Source organism: Hyaena hyaena, unplaced genomic scaffold (assembly GCF_003009895.1).
Source record: "Hyaena hyaena isolate Hyena2069 unplaced genomic scaffold, ASM300989v1 scaffold_32, whole genome shotgun sequence".
In the NCBI taxonomy this organism is placed as follows: Eukaryota; Metazoa; Chordata; class Mammalia; order Carnivora; family Hyaenidae; genus Hyaena; species Hyaena hyaena.
The window spans coordinates 1,914,055-1,930,287 of record NW_024080663.1 but is presented as its reverse complement, the minus strand read 5'-3'; positions in this window follow the sequence as shown (position 1 = coordinate 1,930,287).

Here is a 16,233-nt window from a genome sequence, read left to right as displayed (position 1 = left end):
TTCCAGCTTCAGGAGAAAAAAATTTTTTCCTGGCATGAAATTCTGTGTTAGAATTTTTAAACAGAAATAGAGAGGAAAGCTGGAATATAGGAAAAACAACAAAAAAGAGACAGTAGATATCTGAATATACTAGAAATCGCATTTGATAAGAAAATAAGAATTTGCAACTTTCTTTTCACAGTTAAACCTAATTATGTACACCTAACATGTGATGAATTTATATTTCTGAAGCATGCATCTAAAATGGAAGGAAATTTTTTAAAAAGAAAGTATCGGTAATTATTAAGGGAATAGTGCATAACATCTTTGAATCTATTAGAGTCTTAATAAACATCTAAGAGATGGTTTCAACCAAGAAGAAAATCAAAGGAAGGTAGAAAACAGCATTTGCATGCTTCTCTGTGCTAGATGTTGCTACCTTGTCATTACCTGGCCATTGCTTAGTGTTGTTAGAAACAATAGCATTGCATGTACACCTTAATAGTGAGACATTTAAGACATTTCATTATCTGAATAATTACATGGCTAATTGAGATTTTGACAAAAAGTTGTTCTTACAAAGATGGGCTAGCCTCTGTCATAAGTGGTATTTATAGGTAAAGTGCTCCTTGTGTTAAACTGTGTCATTTGCATTTATTGTATAGATTCCTTAAAGTATGGGGTCTGTTATGAAGTATTGTTTAAATAGCAAAACTTCTCCTATCTGTTGTTATTTCATAAAAACACATTCCTGGGGCACCTGGGTGGCTCAGTCAGTTGAGTGTCTGACTTTGGCTCAGGTCATGATCTCATGGTTCATGGGCTCGAGCCTCGCATCTGGCTCTCTGCTGTCAGCACAGAGCCTACTTTGGATCCTTTGCCCCTCCCCTGACTGCGCTCTCTCTCTCTCTCTCTCTCTCTCACACACACACACACACACACACACACACACACACTAAATAAATATTAAAAAAAAAAAAAAAACACATCCCCCCAAAAGAATCCTGGGATTTATATCTGTACCAATCCAGAGAACAATCCACATTTATGCTTTTCTACAGAGTCAGGAGACCTTGTGGAAGGTTTACCTTTCACATCCTAGTCATGGAATTAGCATGGCTTGATGTTTGATGTTCACACTTGTATTTACCAGAAAACCTATGTCAATGTTCATTACAAACAGTTTTAGGAGAAGTAGTTTATTGGTCACATTATCTTCTGACCTCAGTTTCCTAATGACTCCAGTATATCTTTCTGGAAATGGACAGAGTGCTGTGATTATAGCCCCTCTTTCAAATGTTGAGTTTTATCTCTAGTCCCATTAAGTTTGCTAATTTTTTAAAGAGATGGAAAAAAACACACCTTTGTTTTCTCATACTTTTTTTTTCCAGTTTTACCGGAAAGTGATTGACAAACATTACCATGTAAGTTTAAGGCATACAGCAGGCTAGTTTGATTTACATATATTGTGAAGTGATTTGCCACGATAGGTTTGCTAACATCCATATTCTCATATAGATACAGTAAAAAGAAAAAGGGGGGAAATTCCTTCTTATGATGCGAACCCACAGGATTTACGCTCTTAACAACTCTCCAACACATACTCTATCTTTTTCTTTGTATGAATTTACGTTAGCATAAAAACCTTTGCTTTATATTGAAATAATCCTATGCTCTACTAATGTTAATAGTAATTGTGCTTGCGTGTGCCACCTTGAGAGCCTACAACCTGTCAGCTACTGGACGAGGTGGCGGTGGCAGTGGCTGCTGCTGCTTCTCCTCTCCCTTCTCCTTTGTTCTTCTTCTTCATTGTCCTCATTACAAGTGTTGTTCATTGAATGCTTGTCTGGGAATGTACTCCACATATGCTATCTATTTAAAATCCCACAAACAGAGGGTCAAAAAAGCCTGTAACTGGTAAGAAGTAGAGCCTGGGTTCAAGTCTATGTCTGTCTACTGCAAGACAGTAGTCCCGGTTCTCCCAGATTAGGGAAAGCAGCACAGTGTTGCCTGGGAAATTTCATGACGAATAGATTTGAACATAGCTCATGATCACTGTATCAAAGACAGGGCATTCAGTAAAACTCTAACTCCCATGAGCTTGTTGAAAGTGGATTCTTTGTAGAAATAAGTGAAGGGACTTAATTGTGTCCTGGTATTAGAAGCAAAGCACAGCTAGTCCACGTGAGTGCAGCGTAAGCATAAACTTCATTTCCTACACTATTGAGAAAAGTAGTACTTTGGAAAAAATGTAGGGGCAGATCTCTTTGCTTTCTTCGTTTCAATTACTGAAGAAAAAAAGTGCAGCCTGTCATTGATTAGGCTAATTCTGCCATTTTTTTCTCTGAATCTCATTCATTACTAGGGTGTAACTACCCTAGTAATTATTTATTTTCCCTACATCTTAATTCTCCTGTTCTCTGCTGGTATCACCTCCTCGACCTACATACAAGATCTAGAAAATTTTTCTTCAGTCATCCTATTTTATCAAGCTAGTGTCTTACCTTCCCATTCCTGTCTCTTTCCTTTTCATTGTCACCTGCCATCTCAAATAAGTATTTGGTGTTTCTACTACTATCTTCCTCATTCATCCCTTTGCAGTTTTGCGACTCTGTATGACTTTCCTCTTTTGAAGGGTAGCACTACCTTGCTGTTCACCAAGTCCACTGGCCTTTGAAAACAAAACAGCTTTATCAAGATATCATTTATAAGCAATAACATTTTCCAATTACAGGTGTATATGTTGATGCATTTTAACAAATGTGTACAGTTATGTACTTCTAACCACAATCACTATGTTGAGGATTCCTAAAACCCCAAAAAGTTTCCCTGTACTCCTCTGCATGAGGAATTCTCCTTTTTATTTTTAATTGTCAAAATTCTTAAGACTACTCTGAACAACAGCAACACTAACTCTTAACATTTAGTAGTGCACAAGATTCACTTGGCATGCTTAGTAAAACCGCAGATCCCCGGACCCCATTCTTAGAAATACGATGTGTTATATAAACTTTCAGAGATCCGAATCTGATCATAGCCCTTCACTGCTTTACAATGCAGTGATTCTCCATGGCCTCTGGAAACACTACCAGATCCACAGTATGGCTTCAAAATTGTGTCCTGCCTATATTGTCAGGTTTATTATCTCAGCATTCTCCATCTCCCCTACCCTCAACCTAAGCTCCTGAAACATCAGTCTGTCTCATATATTCTTGACTTTGCTACTGCTGCTCCCTCTACCCAGAATGTTCTTGTTCCACCACTTCCGCACAAAGTATACTCACACATTTCCCAACACTCAACAGATCTGTGCTTTTTTTTTTAAATATTTTTATTTATTTCTAGGAGAGAGAGAGAGAGACAGCGTGAGCAGGGGAGGGCCAGAGAGAGAGGGAAACACAGACTCTGAAATAGGCTCCAGGCTCTAAGCTGGCAGTCAGCACAGAGCCCGACGCGGGGCTCGAACCCACGAACCACGAGATCATGACCTAAGCGAAAGTCAGACGCTTAACCGACTAAGCCACCCAGGCGCCCCAACAGATCTGTGCTTTAACCAATGGAGTGCTGTTGATATAGCTATCTTCCCAACACCAGCTGCATTACACACGACCTGGAGCTGCCCCTGTTCGTTATAAATATTCTCCCTAGACAACACAAAGCAACTGGAAGCAGAATTTAGGCTCAATTTCCTTCTCTTCATTCTTTAAACTCAGCAGGCCTATTACTAACCTGGAGCCTTCTTGCCCTAGACACTCCCCTTGGGCAAGTTTAGCTTATTCTTCAGGTGTCACTGTATTTGTAACTACTTTTAAAGAGGACTTGCCTGCTCCTCTAATCTAAATGAGTCCCACTGTCCATTTTCCACAAAACAGTTATCAAAGTCTTTTTATTTATTTATTTATTTACTTACTTACTTACTTACTTATTTATTTAATTGTGATTTGCTAAAAGTCTATCTTTAACACTACTTGGTGTTCTTCTTCTAGGAGGGGAAGAACTCTTACCAGTTTTGACCACTTATGAACAGAAGTATCTAGTCTGTTGTCACAGCTTAACGATGTGCTGATTGAATGAATTAATGTGTTTTGATAAGATATGCTCAGAGACAAAAGTGAAAATTGGGTCTGATGCTGATAAATATCAAATGTATTGTCTATAGTGTTTATTGACTAAACTACATTATCTTATATTTGACAACATGTCATCATTTCCTGCTTATTTTCTTAACATTTTCTTCCATGTTTAGAGGTAATTTCCTAAAATAGCAAAAATCATGTATTCTGTGTCATTTACACCCTCGATAACATTGACCAGTGCTGGTCACAAAGCTAAAATAAAAATTATAATGACAATAATAGTACAATAATAATGTCTAACTTTTTTTGAGGGTTGTATCACTAGGCAATGTGCTAAGTGCTTTAAATTAGTCAAAAGATCTTAATCATTGGGACAGCTGCACCAGATAGTTGTGAACATTATTCTCATCTTACAGACGAGAAATCTAAAGTTCACAGGCTTGCTACATGGCTACTAGGTGGCTGTGACAGGAGGTAGATTCAACAGTCAAACTCTGAGAATTAAAATTACACTTTGTGTAACTTATTTCTCGATCATTGTAATAAAAACAAATATGTGCACTCATATTTATTTCCATCCATTCCCATATCTACAAGTCTCATGATGATAGTTTCATCTTTGAAATGTAGTTTAACAGTTATGAAGAAAGGCTTCATTTAAAGGAGCAGGAAAAAATGAGAGAAAGTTCTTTATGGGCTTTTACCCCTAGGACTTCACTTTGTAAAAAAGTGAATTTCCATCACTTCTCCGTAGTTCATAGGTGCCTTTTGATACAGTTAAAATACTGGAGTAAAAGATTCATAATTTGTCAGGAAATAAAAGTGCTTCATAAATCTGATCATGTTAATATCACCTAATAGGTCCACTGAAAATAATTACTGCTAGAATATGTACTTGATAATTTATACTTATTAGATTCAAAGACACTTTAAGCATTTTTACTATATAAAAAAGGTATATCCATTTTGTTTAAATGGCCACAATAATATCTGATTCTTTAAAGAAAACTCTTCTCAAAAATTCATTCATTTAATTTTGTTAATTTAATTTAACAGACTAGAACAGAGCTTGAGAAATAATTAGATAAAGCTGAACAAAATAGCATTTTGGCTTTCTCTGTTAAAAAAAAAAAATAGTTCAAAATCCAATAATGCCTCCAGCCTATTTGAATGTTATGTTGTCTCAGTAAATATATCATCCATTAAATGAAGAAAATACATTTCCAGAGAAAACAGTAGCTTTTATTTACCTGATATGACAAAGGTCTGATTTGTCTGGGACACTGTAATCGGCCTCATAACTTGGCATGTTTCAGAAGTGACCATGAGATAGTTGACTATAAATAAATGTAAAAAGAAGAAGATACTGTATTTCATATTTTAATGGTAACTCCCAACCCTTTTTTCCCTTCATTTGGCCACTGAGGGAAATGTAATAACTCTGCTGATAATGAAAGTCTTACCCATGGTGAGAAGTCCTATCTTTACTATACATCAGGGACTAGTTTTTATATTGCTTCGATAACTCTAAAGCTTTAAACTGCTCTTTCTAGGGCAAATTCTGCCCTCCAAAACTTAATTGGGCAGAATCCTATGTTGACTCAGAGGGAATAAAATGCTCTCAAAGTAAACCACTCACCCATTAATTTTTCCAAGGCATCAAGGTATCATTTAGTACCTGGAAGGAGGTAATTTACCACATGGTACTTCGTAGGAGCTACTGACTGAGCAGTTTACTCCTAGGGAGAATGCAGCTCACCCTGGGTCACTATAGAAACAGCTTCCTATTATAATCAGGATTATTATCCTCCGTTTACTCCCGTTTTCTGCCTGAGTCTCTCAGTAACAGCTGGGGGCCTCATTTATAAACAACCTGTACTGTAAAATGCCCGTGATGCTCACAGTATGAAAACATAGGAACACAGTTTATCCTTGGGCATATTATTATTTTATTATTATTTTATACATATTTGGTGCATGTTCTCCAGGGAGCTGAAGGCATTTCATGAACTTTAAATAATGAGTGGGTATAAATCTATGCCACTGTCTGTAAGTTATAGTTACTTTAATAATAATAAAAAACAATTTGAGGATGGAAAATTGGTATTATTTATTTACAGTGAATGCATGAGAAGGAAAGACCATTTCAATAATCATAGAAAAATGCCACTGTGAATTCCTTATTATATTTTATACTATGGAACTAACTAAGTTTGTGAGTTCAAGGCACTCCTTGCATAGAATATAACAGTTCTGTTTGGAACGACTTAATAAATGTTACTGACTGATCACTAAAATTATATTTTAATTTCATAAAATTGTGTAAAATGTGTTTCACTAGATTTCCACAGCCTAGTTATTTCTTGGTTTTCAAATGTAGGAGAACAACCTTTTCTTGAATATTTTGGTAGATTTGCCGGAACCCTAATTTTGTGTGTAGAAACCTGTTCCCACCCACCGTACCCACAGATGGCTCCTAAATTCACAAGGGGCTTACATTTTCAGGTATCTTTCTCTGATGTCTTGCTTCTTGTGGGATTTTCAACTTCCACTAAGTCTTAGTTCTTTATTTTCATGAATGATTTCCATGCTGCATTGGCTTCACCCTTATTGCAGACAGTTCCTATGCCTTCATTCCCTCCTTCACATCCACCAAAACGGTAATCGAAGGACATTCCAAATTTTACAGAGGCTTGGGAATGCTGGACATAGATAGATATAGTAGGATAGCAAAGTTCAGATGAAATTTAAAATCCATATCAGCTATAACTATCCTTCCAATGTCAATTTCTGGCCAACTGTATCTCTCCCCCACTCAACTCTAGGTTCTAGGTGCTAAATTAATGCTATTTTCTCAGATATCTCTTTCCATTAAAGAACTCTTCTTTTGTCCACTTTTTAGCCTACTTACATCCATGGAATTTATGTTTATTTCTTAGAACAGTTTAGTTCTTATTTGTATGAATTCTCTTAGCTAGGGAAATATCAGTTTATAAACAAATGTATAAAGTAAAAGTTTTCTCTCTTCTCTCCCCAGACCCCCCTCCCCAGCAATTCTCAACAATTAAACAGAATTCAGCTTCTTGTGTAGGATGTGTCCCAGATGGTATGGGATAGTTTGGTTTTTGCTTGTTGTGCTGGAGAAATTATTAATAGTACCCTTCCAGTTTTGATGATTGTGCTTTACTCACCCACTTGGCAAATATTTTCTTAAAATCTTTTAAGAGAAAAGTCTTAAAAATGCATGCAATAACATGTATTCATCCATATTGACTTACACACAGTGTAATGGGGTAACAAAGGATGAGGGAGCCAAAGGCAAGCTGAGGGCAAAGCACAAGCTAGCAAGGCCATCACCTCCACCATCACCACCACAGGGAAGATTGTGACAATCCTCAGGCACACCTGGCTGCCCAATAAAGGAAAGGGAAAAGCAAATGCAAACTGATAGAGATCACAGTCCCTCAGCACCTGAGTCTCCATCAGTTTACAAATGTCTTAGTAAATCACAAGAAAAAGGCAATCTTATCAATGGCTTAACCTCCAGAAACCCATAGACGCAGCTACCTGGAGCCCTAACATCACCTTCCCCTCTGTGGTGATGTGGGGGAACAAAGGCAAGATGAAAACATAAATTAAATTAAATTTCTTTATAACCTGCAGCCCACTGACAAGGGCTTGAGATAAGCAGAGTAAAACATTTCTCCAGGAACTCCCTCCTATCTTAGTGTTAATACCTCAGTAGAGGAAAAATAACTTTAGCTCAACAATAACAAGGCCTCCAGTATCTTATGGGTCCTCTTTAGCATATGAAAGCCCTTTTGGAAACCTCCCTTTTGCCTTTACCTCCCCCAACTCTCAAGTATATAATCAGACACTCCTCACGCTTACAATACAGCTCCTTCTGCCCACCAGCCTTGTTCCCGTGCTTTAAGAAAATCACTTTTTTTTGCACCAAAGATGTCTCAAGAATTCTTTCTGTGCCATAGGCATCTGACCATAGGCCATCACCACTCCAAAACCCCTTCACAGTGGTGAGTGATTCTATAATGTAGAACAGATGTGGCCCCTTAAACTTAACCTAGTCTTACAATGTAAAATGTTCCTTTGGTTGCATATTACTTGGTATTTCTTACCTCTGAAACACTCTACCCTTAACACAAGAGTTCTTCAAAATGGTGTTTAAGTGTTTGCAATCTCATGGTACAGGTGAAAAGGTTCTCAGATGGGATGTTTGCAGGCTCCTCTAGTCACACACAGGCATCCTTCCCTATCTGTGCACTGCTTACCAGCTAGCACTTGTGTCTGTAACTGTTGCCTGAAGTAATCTAAGGTAGGAGCCTTTCTCAGATTGGTTGAAGCTGCTCTCACTGGCTGGTTTGGCCTGATCTTACCTCATCTCTGTGGTCTGGCAATACACAATTCAGCCTCTTCCTGGACTGATTGCCCGATTGCCCTGTAGTCTCTCTGAAGAGGCATTACGTCTCTTTCATATACCACCCTCCCCCCCGCTACTCCCCAAAAGCACTCCAGGTAGACTCTCTCGTATTGGGCTCCTTTTATACACACAGGAAACAGAGGCACCTCATGAAAGCTAAAAACCACATTCATATTAGGTCAACTCCAAGCCAGCCACTTCCTGGAGTTCCCAAATGGGGAGTTAGGCACCTTTTTTGCCCCCTCTTACTCTCCTCCCAGACGCGCGCGCGCACACACACACACACACACACACACACACACACACACACACACACAATTGCTCTGAGCTGAAGTCCTTGGAGGGAATTACCAGTCACAAATCTGACCACTCCCTTCTCCTGTCACCACATACTTTTGCCATACAATAGGATGCCTCTTGGCCTTGCTGCACCAGGTGATATTAGTATCTCCCCTGCACCTAAAGAGAAACCCTTCAGGCTAAAACTGTGATTACCTAAAGAAGATAAAGACATTTAGAAAATGTTCCCTCAAAGGAGTAGACTGGATTGTAAGAAAATTGATTTATTACATAATCTATTTTGAATCCTAGAAGGTGAGTTCCTTCCTTCTCTTTGCTTCCTTAAGTAGCATTTTTAATTTCCCCACCCTCTACACACTCCCACTCCTACCTCCATCTTCACTAAAAGCAAATGAGCCTTTTGGAACACAGTAGCGGGTGCGTTGAAGATGAGGTGTTAACCATACAATCTTAGTCTTAAATTCTCATCCATCTCTCTCCTAGCCTTGAGGAAATGAAAGGCACAAGATCCTGGCCTGGATTACCATCAGAACTTCTGGTGCGTTGCTTCCAGATTTTAGAAAAGCTTATGAACAGACTGCTAACAAAATGTGGCTGCTTTCTAGACCCTGTAGCCAATTAGAGAGTTTTTGACCATTAAGGATAGTATCAGCTCCTAAAGCCAGAGCAGTCATGATATTTGATTGCTCAGAGAAAGAGTGAACAAGTGGGAAAGTTTTGTTTTCTGCCAGGTCAGCAGTTATTCATGATATAAAAGTTGCATGATGGTATCCATGGTACTCGTCTTTAACTGTAGAATTATTATTCTATTACTATTATAAAAAGTTGCTGTGGAGTTTTATACCAAATCTTCATATATCTACTATTAATTATTATCATTATTATTATTTTGCTGAAAAACTGTATTCAGAAAGCATTCTTCAGTTAATTAGAATTAATTCTTGGGGCGCCTGTGTGGCTCAGTCGGTTAAGTGTCCAACTTCAGCTCAGGTCATCATCTCTTGGTTCGTGAGTTTGAGCCCCACTTTGGGCTCTTTGCTGTCAGCAGGGAGTTCACTTCAGATGCTCTGTCCCCCTCTGTCTCTGCCTCGCCCCTGCTTGCACACACATTCGCTTGCTCTCCCTCAGAAATAAATAAACATTTTAAAAAAGAAAAGAAAAATTTCTCATAAACTTTCTGATTCCATTTATGACTTTTCCATATGGAAAGGCCAAGAAAGAGAATGTCTGCTGTCCTCAGAACTCTCTAGCCCATCCTTTCAGTACACTGAGAGAGATAGATGAATAATAATTTTTTAACATTTGTTTATTTATTTATCTATTTAGAGAGAGAGTGAGTGGGGAAGTACCAAAGAAAGATAATCCCAACTAGGCTCCATGCTGTCAGCACAGAGCCTGATGCAGGGCTCTATATAAGAAACTGTGAGATCATGACCTGAGCCAAAATCAAGAGTTGGACACTTAACCGACTGAGCCCTCCAGGCACCCTGGAAGAACAATAATTATAAACAAATGGTAGTATATTTCAGAGGAAATATTTGAAATAAACAATAGGGAAAAGAGAGACTTTTAAACAAGTTTTAAAAAACCAGATGGAGAAGGCAAACCTGCAACGCAATACAATAATTTTCATGCAGGAAAACTAATAAACTAAGCATTCATTTTTTTAAACACAAGAAGAGGGAATAGCAGTAACCTGTATGATAGATTTTTATGCCAGTGAGATTGAAAGTATCTTTAATTGGGGGAAAAAAGGCAATTGAGATAAATTATTAATTAAAGCTATAAAATGATATTATGACAAATTGCAGTAGGGAGTGTTGTTAAAACTCACAAATCCATGAGGTGACCCTTTGCATGTACTTGGTTTCTTTCAAGTTCAAATCAAAATCACCACCTTCATTAAATTAATGTTCTCTTTTTCTTTTGTTATCTCTGATGCCTAACACAAGAGTCAGCCTAAATTGAGTTCTTAAGCCATGCATACTTATTTAATTACAGTAGAAGAATCTGAAATAAATTTTAAATTACGAATAGGAAGGCTGTATTGTTTTCTTATTTATTTATTTTCTCTCCTGCTGTTCTCTGAAATCAGATGCAAACTGCCTATTAATATGAACAAAGCATATTTGAAGGTGGTTATGCCTTTCTTTTCTCACTCATTTCTCATGTATTCACTCATTTATTCAAAACTATGTGCATATTCTCATTTAGAGAATGTAATGAATGATACATTTTCCCTTTTGATATTCCCGAGGGCACCCAAGTTCTGAGAATTAGGCATGCACAGGGAAAATTTCCCTGAGAACCAAAAATCAGGCTCTAAATACAGTGCATCATTCACCATAAGGCTGACCTCATACAAGGTGATGGAAATAGAATGACAAGCAGGGAGATAGTTCCTGGATTGAAAAGGGTTGGTCTAGCCAGGAAGGTCAGGAATGACTTCTCAAATGTGGCAACAGCCAGGCTCTCCAAGTAGTCAACTTCAGCTACATGACGGTGTAATAGTTTCAAAAACATTTTGAAAGATGAAGCAGAACGCTTGAGGGGTGGAGTGTGATTTACACTCAAAACTTAAAAGTTCACCCTTTATCCATCTGACTCTAAAAGGCTAGCTATTCAAAGTTTTAGTCAAGCAAGAAAAATGACCAGAGATGTACTGCCTTCAGGAAAAAAGTCTAATTAAGTGGTGGAACAAAAGATATCACCAAGGGGTGAGCGAGTCAAGGCAGTAGGCATAGTGAAAAAGAATATAGAGATTTTAAGGCACTGTATGGGTTTCATGGAGAAGATTTCCCTGCCCAACCCCTCATGAATGTTACCCAAGCATATATGTTAAGCAGCCCAGAAAGTCAGTGGGAATAAGGAAGTTGAGCAAATATAAAAGGATAATTGATGAGACATGCTCCAGAAGGCAATGCAAAAGTATCAGACCAAGAACATTGGTGGATGATTTTCTCTTTGGAAAGAAATAATTCTTTTTCCTGAGAAGGAGAAGAAGGTCTCTCAAGTAAAGAAACAGTGAAACACTTCGGTTGCATATAATTTCTCATTTTTCCTACACAGGTCATGCTTTTTATGCCTCTATGCATTTACACATAATGTTTCTCCTGCCTAGAATTTTCTTCACTGTCTTTTCCACTTAGCTCATACAAATCTTTACTGAACTCTATCCCTGCTTCTGTCATAAGGAGACTTTTTTTCACTACTGCACATACTCTTACATACTTTATATACGCTAAAATTATAGTCATCATTTGCTCACTCAATAATTCAAAAATATTTATAAGTGTCTACTATAGAACAGACACTGTTTAAGCCTGTGGAATCACAAAGATTTACAGGATTTGCATGATCTCTGCCTTCATTAAGCTTACATTCTGATGGGGGAGACACACTATAATCAAGAAGGCAGACAAATAAGTGAAATGCTTTCTGCTTTGGTAAGTGCTGTGAAGGAAATAACAAGCAGAAGGAAGAGATAGACAGGATAAGGGGTCAGAATGTGAAGAGTTTTCTGCTTTAGATGAGAAGTTCAGGAAGAAGAGGAGAGTACCCTTAAGCCAAGTTCTCACGGAAGAGAATGAGTATCATGTAAACAATTTTATAAGAGTGCAGGGGCAAACACGAGACACTGCAGGCAGAGAAAATGGCATGTGCAAAAATCCTGAAAAGGATAACACCTTGCTATGTGAAAGAAACTAACAGAGTCGATAAAACATCAGAGTGGCTAGAAATGTGCTAATGGAACACTAATTCACATGTGTATTTAAGTTTAAATCTAAACTTAATATTAAATAAAATTTGAAATCCGATTCTCAGTGTCACTAACCATGCTTCAAGTGCTCTATGGTCAAGTAAAGGTAGTGGCTATTGTTTTGGATAGTGCAGAAAGAAAAGATTTTCATCCTCTTAAAAAGCTCTATTGGATAGTGCATGGATACTACACAGACTAGGCCATAGGAGAAAACGTTGCATACAGAGAGACAAAGACACCAGATGGACCATGCATGGCCTTGAACATGCAGTTATTACTGAACATGACCCTTCTGTGAGCCTCTTAATGGTAGGGATAATCCCTGTTGTTCTAGACAAAGGAACACCAAAACATTTTTGATAAATGAGCTAATAAATGAATTGAGTGAAAGCTGAGGTTATTATATGAAATTGGCTTCCACTCTTCTGCTCATTTAAAGAGAATGGCTCAAACAAACAAGACTGATGCTGGAAAAATGAAGAAAACAAAACTGGAAGGAATTTGAAGCTCATTTGGATCTTAGCAAGTCAGAAGTCATTTGGTGAAAGGGAGAGTGGCATGAATATTTCTAGGAGCAAATGCTGTAGGAGAGGCAAAGGAGACTTAGTAGGTAGATTTTAAAAAGAAAACTGTATTACCTGGTTGAGAGGAGATGGCTTACATTAATGGTACTCTCAGCCTCCAGGTTTCTCCACTTTCTCTGTGAAAGAAATAAGGAAAGAACATTCATTCATCCATCCATTCATTCACTTGTTTAACAAATATTTAGTGATTATATATTTATTTTTTTTTCCCTTTTTAAATGTTTATTTATTTATTTATTTATTTATTTTTTTTTTACAAATAGTTTATTGTCAAATTAGTTTCTACATAACACTCAGTGCTCATCCCCAAAGTGCCCTCCTCCATGCCCATCCCCCCCTCCCCCCCACACCCATCAGTCCTCAGTTTTTGTCAGCATTCAAGAGTCTCTCATGGTTTGCCTCTCTCCCTTTCCCCCACCATTTCCGCCCTTCTTCTCCCCCTTGTTCCTCCGTCAAGTTCCTCCTAATCCTCCTATACGTGCAAACATATGATATTTGTCCTTCTCTGCCTGACTTATTTCGCTCAGCATAACACCCTCAAGGTCCATCCATGTTGCTACACATGGCCAGATTTCATTGTTTCTCATTGCCATGTAGTATTCCATGGTATAGATAAACCACATCTTCTTGATCCATTCATCTGTTGATGGACACTTAGGCTCTTTCCATGTTTTAGCTATTGTGGAGAGTGCTGCTATGAACATTGGGGTACATGTGCTCCTATGCCTCAGCATTTCTGTATCCCTTGGGTAAATTCCTAGCAGTGCTATTGCTGGGTCATAAGGGAGTTCTATTGTTAGTTTCCTGAGGAACCTCCACACTGTTTTCCAGAGGGGCTGTACCAGTTTACATTCCCACCAACAGTGTAGGAGGGTGCCCGTTTCTCCACATCCTCGCCAGCATCTAGAGTTCTCTGATTTGCTCATTTTAGCCACTCTGACTGGCGTGAGGTGGTATCTCAGTGTGGTTTTGATTTGTATTTCCCTGATGAGGAGGGATGCTGAGCATCGTTTCATGTGTCTGTTGGCCATCTGGATGTCCTCTTTGGAGAAGTGTCTGTTCATGTCTTCTGCCCATTTCTTCACTGGGTTGTTTGTTTTTCGGGCGTGTAGTTTGGTGAGTTCCTTATAGATTCTGGATATTAACCCTTTATCTGATATGTCATTTGCAACTATCTTTTCCCATTCCGTTGGTTGCCTATTAATTTTCTGGGTTGTTTCCTTGGCTGTGCAGAAGCTTTTAATCTTGATGAGGTCCCAACAGTTTATTTTTGCTCTTGATTCCCTTGCTTTTGGGGATGTGTCAAGTAAGAAGTTGCTGCGGTGGAGGTCAAGGAGGTTGTTTCCTGCTTTCTCCTCTAGGGTGTTGATAGTTTCCTGTCTCACGTTCAGGTCCTTTATCCATTTTGAGTTGATTTTTGTGCATGGTGTGAGAAAATGATCTAGTTTCATTCTTCTGCATGTTGCTGTCCAGTTCTCCCAACACCATCTGTTAAAAAGGCTGTCTTTTTTCCATTGGATATTCTTTCCTGCTTTGTCAAAGATCAGTTGGCTGTATACTTTTGGGTCCACTTCTGAGTTCTCAATTCTGTTCCATTGGTCTATGTGTCTGTTTTTGTGCCAATACCATACTGTCTTGAGGATGACAGCTTTGTAGTAGAGGCTGAAGTCTGGGATGGTGATACCTCCCGTTTTGGTTTTATTTTTCAGTATTACTTTGGCTATTCGGGGTCTTTTGTGGTTCCATACAAATTTTTGGATAGTTTGTTCTAGTTTTGAGAAGTATGCTGGTGCAATTTTGATTGGAATTGCATTGAATGTGTAGAGTGCTTTAGGTAGTAATGACATCTTAACTATATTTATTCTTCCTATCCATGAGCATGGAATGTTTTTCCATTTCTTTGTGTCTTCTTCAATTTCCTTCATAAGTTTTCTATAGTTTTCATCATACAGATCTCTTGTATCCTTGGTTAGGTTTATTCCGAGGTATTTTATGGTTTTTTGTGCAATTGTGAAGGGGATCAGTTTCTTGATTTCTCTTTCTGTTGCTTCATTGTTGGTGTATAAAAATGCAACCGATTTCTGTACGTTGATTTTGTACCCTGCAACTTGGCTGAATTCTTGGATCAGTTCTAGTAGGCTTCTGGTGGAGTCAGTGATTATATATTTAATGCCAGAAAGTATTCTAGATGCTCTTGAATATATCTTAAATAGGATAAACAGACTTAAGGAGAAAAAAGGAAATTTTAGACTGTGACTTACTGTGAGGAAATAGGCTGACATAATCAAGAGCAGTTGGTGGCAGAGTGGGTATTAGATAGATTGGGGAATTTGTAGATCGGCAAGGAGTTCATCCTGTTGGGACAATCTTTCATGTAATATGACATTGTTAACAATAGAGACCAATTTTAGATGGGGAAGCAAGTGGGAGGCATATAAGGAAAGTATAGAGTAGTTTAGAGTCTGGAGTTTGAAATAAAAGCAAAGATTTGGTAATTTAAAAACAGTGCCATTAGAAGGTAATATATGATTGTGGTCAAATGGAAACTCAGATTTGAGATCATGGAATTGGAACAGCACTAAATAATAGCAAGGCATAATTTTTCTTCCCACTTGTTTTTCTAATGTTAGCTTAATCATGCTTTCACTGGGAAACCCTCCTTTGACCTCTCTAAGTAGGTCAATTCCTTTATTATACACAATTACAGCAGAATACATTTATCTTTCATAGCAGAGTTGTAATTTTAAGTGGCTTTGTTGGTACTTTGACAGGAAGGTTGATGATATGGCCTCTGGAATTGAACGAAGATGAAAGTAAATAAGTTAAATTGAAGATGGAGATCTGCAAGGAGCTGTAGAGTCTTGGTACTAGTAGATATGATAAGAACACTGAGCAAGAAAGGATGATGCCTGAGCTGATTTGGACAGGAAAACTGTGTCAGATGCTAAAGTCAAGAAAGGCCTGACATACATCAGCTAGGAATATTGTACCAAGTCAAGATTATTGAGAAATTTACTCATAATAAAAAGATGCATTTTAGAGAATCATTTCAGGCATGTTAGAAAGGACTAACACTGAGAGCATAGTGGGAAGAGA